The sequence below is a fragment of the Neodiprion pinetum genome, chromosome 6, assembly GCF_021155775.2.
Source record: "Neodiprion pinetum isolate iyNeoPine1 chromosome 6, iyNeoPine1.2, whole genome shotgun sequence".
Classification (NCBI taxonomy): Eukaryota; Metazoa; Arthropoda; class Insecta; order Hymenoptera; family Diprionidae; genus Neodiprion; species Neodiprion pinetum.
Genome location: NC_060237.1, coordinates 28,943,588 through 28,951,500, shown reverse-complemented (window position 1 = coordinate 28,951,500; position 7,913 = coordinate 28,943,588).

The following is a 7,913-nucleotide window of genomic DNA, read 5'->3' as shown; positions in this document are numbered from 1 at the left end:
TGAATTTCCGGCATTTTTCAGCGGGTGCTTTTTTCCTCGTATCTTCTCTCCTGTTGATCCCACGCTCCTTTTGCTGCGTTTTCTGAGTTCCTTGGGGTCCAATTGGTCGGGAAAGAGTCATACGAATCAATTCTGAGACGAAAAATTTTTTGGTCAAAAAAAAAGGAAGGTTAACCCCTTTGTATTTTTGGCGAAAATTTTTGCGATTTTCAAAAGTGCTGGAATCAATTCTTCCAGGCACTATTCCGACGTAATTTTGCGAGAAAAATCGATTGGGCGCAGTCCCAATACGCTGCGATCAACGCATCGAAAGTTACAGCCAAAAAACGAAAACCTGAATGTTCGACATTTTTCAGCAGGTGCTTTTTTCCTCGTATCTTCTCTTCCGTCGATCCCACGCTCCTATTGCTGCGTTTTCTGAGTTCCTTGGCGTCCAATTGGTTGGGAAAGAGTCATACGAATCAATTCTGAGACGAAAAATTTTTTGGTCAAAAAAAAAGGAAGGTTAACCCCTTTGTATTTTTGGCGAAAATTTTCGCGATTTTCGAAAGTGCTGGAATCAATTCTTTCAGGCACTATTCCGACGTAATTTTGCGAGAGAAATCGATTGGGCGCAGTCCCAATACGCTGCGATCGACGCATCGAAAGTTACAGCCAAAAAACGAAAACCTGAATTTTCGACATTTTTCAGCGGGTTCTTTTTTCCTCGTATCTTCTCTCCCGTCGAACCCACGCTCCTTTTGCTGCGTTTTCTGAGATCCTTGGGGTCCAATTGGTCGGGAAAGAGTCATACGAATCAATTCTAAGACGAAAAATTTTTTGGTCAAAAAAAAGGAAGGTTAACCCCTTTGTATTTTTGGCGAAAATTTTCGCGATTTTCAAAAGTGCTGGAATCAATCAATTGTGGCGCTGTGCTGACGTAATTTTGCGAGAAAAATCGATTGGATGCAGTCCCAATACGCTGCGATCAACGCATCGAAAGTTACAGCCAAAAAACGAAAACCTGAATGTTCGACATTTTTCAGCAGGTGCTTTTTTCCTCGTATCTTCTCTTCCGTCGATCCCACGCTCCTATTGCTGCGTTTTCTGAGTTCCTTGGCGTCCAATTGGTCGGGAAAGAGTCATACGAATCAATTCTGAGACGAAAAATTTTTTGGTCAAAAAAAAAGGAAGGTTAACCCCTTTGTATTTTTGGCGAAAATTTTCGCGATTTTCAAAAGTGCTGGAATCAATTCTTTCAGGCACTATTCCGACGTAATTTTGCGAGAAAAATCGATTGGGCGCAGTCCCAATACGCTGCGATCAACGCATCGAAAGTTACAGCCAAAAACGAAAACCTGAATGTTCGACATTTTTCAGCAGGTGCTTTTTTCCTCGTATCTTCTCTTCCGTCGATCCCACGCTCCTATTGCTGCGTTTTCTGAGTTCCTTGGCGTCCAATTGGTCGGGAAAGAGTCATACGAATCAATTCTGAGACGAAAAATTTTTTGGTCAAAAAAAAAGGAAGGTTAACCCCTTTGTATTTTTGACGAAAATTATCGCGATTTTCGAAAGTGCTGGAATCAATCAATTGTGGCGCTGTGCTGACGTAATTTTGCGAGAAAAATCGATTGGATGCAGTCCCAATACGCTGCGATCAACGCATCGAAAGTTACAGCCAAAAAACAAAAACCTGAATGTTCGACATTTTTCAGCAGGTGCTTTTTTCCTCGTATCTTCTCTCCCGTTGAACCCACGCTCCTTTTGCTGCGTTTTCTGAGTTCCTTGGCGTCCAATTGGTCGGAAAAGAGTCATACGAATCAATTCTGAGACGAAAAATTTTTTGGTCAAAAAAAAAGGAAGGTTAACCCCTTTGTATTTTTGGCGAAAATTTTCGCGATTTTCAAAAGTGCTGGAATCAATTCTTTCAGGCACTATTCCGACGTAATTTTGCGAGAAAAATCGATTGGGCACAGTCCCAATACGTTGCGATCAACGCATCGAAAGTTACAGCCAAAAAACGAAAACCTGAATTTCCGGCATTTTTCAGCGGGTGCTTTTTTCCTTGTATCTGCTCTCCCGTTGATCCCACGCTCTTTTTGCTGCGTTTTCTGAGTTCCTTGGCGTCCAATTGGTCGGAAAAGAGTCATACGAATCAATTCTGAGACGAAAAATTTTATGGTCAAAAAAAAAGGAAGGTTAACCCCTTTGTATTTTTAACGAAAATTTTCGCGATTTTCGGAAGTGCTGGAATCAATTCTTTCAGGCACTATTTCGACGTAATTTTGCGAGAGAAATCGATTGGGCGCAGTCCCAATATGCTGCGATCGACGCATCGAAAGTTACAGCCAAAAAACGAAAACCTGAATTTTCGACATTTTTCAGCGGGTTCGTTTTTCCTCGTATCTTCTTTCCCGTTGAACCCACGCTCCTTTTGCTGCGTTTTCCGAGATCCTTGGGGTCCAATCGGTCGGAAAAGAGTCATACGAATCAATTCTGAGACGAAAAATTTTTTGGTCAAAAAAAAAGTAAGGTTAACCCTTTTGTATTTTTGACGAAAATTTTCGCGATTTCCGGAAGTGCTGAAATCAATTCTTTCAGGCACTATTTCGACGTAATTTTGCGAGAGAAATCGATTGGGCGCAGTCCCAATACGCTGCGATCAACGCATGGAAAGTTACAGCCAAAAAACGAAAACCTGAATTTCCGGCATTTTTCAGCGGGTGCTTTTTTCCTTGTATCTGCTCTCCCGTTGATCCCACGCTCTTCTTGCTGCGTTTTCTGAGTTCCTTGGCGTCCAATTGGTCGGAAAAGAGTCATACGAATTAATTCTGAGACGAAAAATTTTATGGTCAAAAAAAAAGGAAGGTTAACCCCTTTGTATTTTTAACGAAAATTTTCGCGTTTTTCGGAAGTGCTGGAATCAATTCTTTCAGGCACTATTTCGACGTAATTTTGCGAGAGAAATCGATTGGGCGCAGTCCCAATACGCTGCGATCAACGCATGGAAAGTTACAGCCAAAAAACGAAAACCTGAATTTTCGGCATTTTTCAGCGGGTGCTTTTTTCCTCGTATCTTCTCTCCCGTTGATCCCACGCTCCTTTTGCTGCGTTTTCTGAGTTCCTTGGGGTCCGATTGGTCGGAAAAGAGTCATACGAATCAATTCTGAGACGAAAAATTTTTTGGTCAAAAAAAAAGTAAGGTTAACCCTTTTGTATTTTTGACGAAAATTTTCGCGATTTCCGGAAGTGCTGGAATCAATTCTTTCAGGCACTATTTCGACGTAATTTTGCGAGAGAAATCGATTGGGCGCAGTCCCAATACGCTGCGATCAACGCATGGAAAGTTACAGCCAAAAAACGAAAACCTGAATTTTCGGCATTTTTCAGCGGGTGCTTTTTTCCTCGTATCTTCTCTCCCGTTGATCCCACGCTCCTTTTGCTGCGTTTTCTGAGTTCCTTGGGGTCCAATTGGTCGGGAAAGAGTCATACGAATCAATTCTGAGACGAAAAATTTTTTGGTCAAAAAAAAAGGAAGGTTAACCCCTTTGTATTTTTGGCGAAAATTTTCGCGATTTTCAAAAGTGCTGGAATCAATCAATTGTAGCGCTGTGCCGACGTAATTTTGCGAGAGAAATCGATTGGGCGCAGTCCCAATACGCTGCGATCAACGCATCGAAAGTTACAGCCAAAAAACGAAAACCTGAATGTTCGACATTTTTCAGCAGGTGCTTTTTTCCTCGTATCTTCTCTTCCGTCGATCCCACGCTCCTATTGCTGCGTTTTCTGAGTTCCTTGGCGTCCAATTGGTCGGGAAAGAGTCATACGAATCGATTCTGAGACGAAAAACTTTTTGGTCAAAAAAAAAGGAAGGTTAACCCCTTTGTATTTTTGACGAAAATTTTCGCGATTTTCGAAAGTGCTGGAATCAATCAATTGTGGCGCTGTGCTGACGTAATTTTGCGAGAAAAATCGATTGGATGCAGTCCCAATACGCTGCGATCAACGCATCGAAAGTTACAGCCAAAAAACAAAAACCTGAATGTTCGACATTTTTCAGCAGGTGCTTTTTTCCTCGTATTTTCTCTCCCGTTGAACCCACGCTCCTTTTGCTGCGTTTTCTGAGTTCCTTGGCGTCCAATTGGTCGGAAAAGAGTCATACGAATCAATTCTGAGACGAAAAATTTTTTGGTCAAAAAAAAAGGAAGGTTAACCCCTTTGTATTTTTGGCGAAAATTTTCGCGATTCTCAAAAGTGCTGGAATCAATTCTTTCAGGCACTATTCCGACGTAATTTTGCGAGAAAAATCGATTGGGCGCAGTCCCAATACGTTGCGATCAACGCATCGAAAGTTACAGCCAAAAAACGAAAACCTGAATTTCCGGCATTTTTCAGCGGGTGCTTTTTTCCTCGTATCTTCTCTCCTGTTGATCCCACGCTCCTTTTGCTGCGTTTTCTGAGTTCCTTGGGGTCCAATTGGTCGGGAAAGAGTCATACGAATCAATTCTGAGACGAAAAATTTTTTGGTCAAAAAAAAAGGAAGGTTAACCCCTTTGTATTTTTGGCGAAAATTTTTGCGATTTTCAAAAGTGCTGGAATCAATTCTTCCAGGCACTATTCCGACGTAATTTTGCGAGAAAAATCGATTGGGCGCAGTCCCAATACGCTGCGATCAACGCATCGAAAGTTACAGCCAAAAACGAAAACCTGAATGTTCGACATTTTTCAGCAGGTGCTTTTTTCCTCGTATCTTCTCTTCCGTCGATCCCACGCTCCTATTGCTGCGTTTTCTGAGTTCCTTGGCGTCCAATTGGTCGGGAAAGAGTCATACGAATCAATTCTGAGACGAAAAATTTTTTGGTCAAAAAAAAAGGAAGGTTAACCCCTTTGTATTTTTGACGAAAATTTTCGCGATTTTCGAAAGTGCTGGAATCAATCAATTGTGGCGCTGTGCTGACGTAATTTTGCGAGAAAAATCGATTGGATGCAGTCCCAATACGCTGCGATCAACGCATCGAAAGTTACAGCCAAAAAACAAAAACCTGAATGTTCGACATTTTTCAGCAGGTGCTTTTTTCCTCGTATCTTCTCTCCCGTTGAACCCACGCTCCTTTTGCTGCGTTTTCCGAGATCCTTGGGGTCCAATTGGTCGGAAAAGAGTCATACGAATCAATTCTGAGACGAAAAATTTTTTGGTCAAAAAAAAAGTAAGGTTAACCCTTTTGTATTTTTGACGAAAATTTTCGCGATTTCCGGAAGTGCTGGAATCAATTCTTTCAGGCACTATTTCGACGTAATTTTGCGAGAGAAATCGATTGGGCGCAGTCCCAATACGCTGCGATCAACGCATGGAAAGTTACAGCCAAAAAACGAAAACCTGAATTTTCGGCATTTTTCAGCGGGTGCTTTTTTCCTCGTATCTTCTCTCCCGTTGATCCCACGCTCCTTTTGCTGCGTTTTCTGAGTTCCTTGGGGTCCGATTGGTCGGGAAAGAGTCATACGAATCAATTCTGAGACCAAAAATTTTTTGGTCAAAAAAAAAGGAAGGTTAACCCCTTCGTATTTGTGGCGAAAATTTTCGCGATTTTCAAAAGTGCTGGAATCAATTCTTTCAGGCACTATTCCGACGTAATTTTGCGAGAAAAATCGATTGGGCGCAGTCCCAATACGCTGCGATCAACGCATCGAAAGTTACAGCCAAAAAACGAAAACCTGAATGTTCGACATTTTTCAGCAGGTGCTTTTTTCCTCGTATCTTCTCTTCCGTCGATCCCACGCTCCTATTGCTGCGTTTTCTGAGTTCCTTGGCGTCCAATTGGTCGGGAAAGAGTCATACGAATCAATTCTGAGACGAAAAATTTTTTGGTCAAAAAAAAAGGAAGGTTAACCCCTTTGTATTTTTGGCGAAAATTTTCGCGATTTTCGAAAGTGCTGGAATCAATTCTTTCAGGCACCATTTCGACGTAATTTTGCGAGAGAAATCGATTAGGCGCAGTCCCAATATGCTGCGATCAACGCATTGAAAGTTACAGCCAAAAAACGAAAACCTGAATTTCCGGCATTTTTCAGCGGGTGCTTTTTTCCTCGTATCTTCTCTCCTGTTGATCCCACGCTCCTTTTGCGGCGTTTTCTGAGTTCCTTGGGGTCCAATTGGTCGGGAAAGAGTCATACGAATCAATTCTGAGACGAAAAATTTTTTGGTCAAAAAAAAAGGAAGGTTAACCCCTTTGTATTTTTGACGAAAATTTTTGCGATTTTCAAAAGTGCTGGAATCAATTCTTTCAGGCACTATTCCGACGTAATTTTGCGAGAGAAATCGATTGGGCGCAGTCCCAATACGCTGCGATCGACGCATCGAAAGTTACAGCCAAAAAACGAAAACCTGAATTTTCGACATTTTTCAGCGGGTTCTTTTTTCCTCGTATCTTCTCTCCCGTCGAACCCACGCTCCTTTTGCTGCGTTTTCTGAGATCCTTGGGGTCCAATTGGTCGGGAAAGAGTCATACGAATCAATTCTAAGACGAAAAATTTTTTGGTCAAAAAAAAGGAAGGTTAACCCCTTTGTATTTTTGGCGAAAATTTTCGCGATTTTCAAAAGTGCTGGAATCAATCAATTGTGGCGCTGTGCTGACGTAATTTTGCGAGAAAAATCGATTGGATGCAGTCCCAATACGCTGCGATCAACGCATCGAAAGTTACAGCCAAAAAACGAAAACCTGAATGTTCGACATTTTTCAGCAGGTGCTTTTTTCCTCGTATCTTCTCTTCCGTCGATCCCACGCTCCTATTGCTGCGTTTTCTGAGTTCCTTGGCGTCCAATTGGTCGGGAAAGAGTCATACGAATCAATTCTGAGACGAAAAATTTTTTGGTCAAAAAAAAAGGAAGGTTAACCCCTTTGTATTTTTGGCGAAAATTTTCGCGATTTTCAAAAGTGCTGGAATCAATTCTTTCAGGCACTATTCCGACGTAATTTTGCGAGAAAAATCGATTGGGCGCAGTCCCAATACGCTGCGATCAACGCATCGAAAGTTACAGCCAAAAACGAAAACCTGAATGTTCGACATTTTTCAGCAGGTGCTTTTTTCCTCGTATCTTCTCTTCCGTCGATCCCACGCTCCTATTGCTGCGTTTTCTGAGTTCCTTGGCGTCCAATTGGTCGGGAAAGAGTCATACGAATCAATTCTGAGACGAAAAATTTTTTGGTCAAAAAAAAAGGAAGGTTAACCCCTTTGTATTTTTGACGAAAATTTTCGCGATTTTCGAAAGTGCTGGAATCAATCAATTGTGGCGCTGTGCTGACGTAATTTTACGAGAAAAATCGATTGGATGCAGTCCCAATACGCTGCGATCAACGCATCGAAAGTTACAGCCAAAAAACAAAAACCTGAATGTTCGACATTTTTCAGCAGGTGCTTTTTTCCTCGTATCTTCTCTCCCGTTGAACCCACGCTCCTTTTGCTGCGTTTTCTGAGTTCCTTGGCGTCCAATTGGTCGGAAAAGAGTCATACGAATCAATTCTGAGACGAAAAATTTTTTGGTCAAAAAAAAAGGAAGGTTAACCCCTTTGTATTTTTGGCGAAAATTTTCGCGATTTTCAAAAGTGCTGGAATCAATTCTTTCAGGCACTATTCCGACGTAATTTTGCGAGAAAAATCGATTGGGCACAGTCCCAATACGTTGCGATCAACGCATCGAAAGTTACAGCCAAAAAACGAAAACCTGAATTTCCGGCATTTTTCAGCGGGTGCTTTTTTCCTTGTATCTGCTCTCCCGTTGATCCCACGCTCTTTTTGCTGCGTTTTCTGAGTTCCTTGGCGTCCAATTGGTCGGAAAAGAGTCATACGAATCAATTCTGAGACGAAAAATTTTATGGTCAAAAAAAAAGGAAGGTTAACCCCTTTGTATTTTTAACGAAAATTTTCGCGATTTTCGG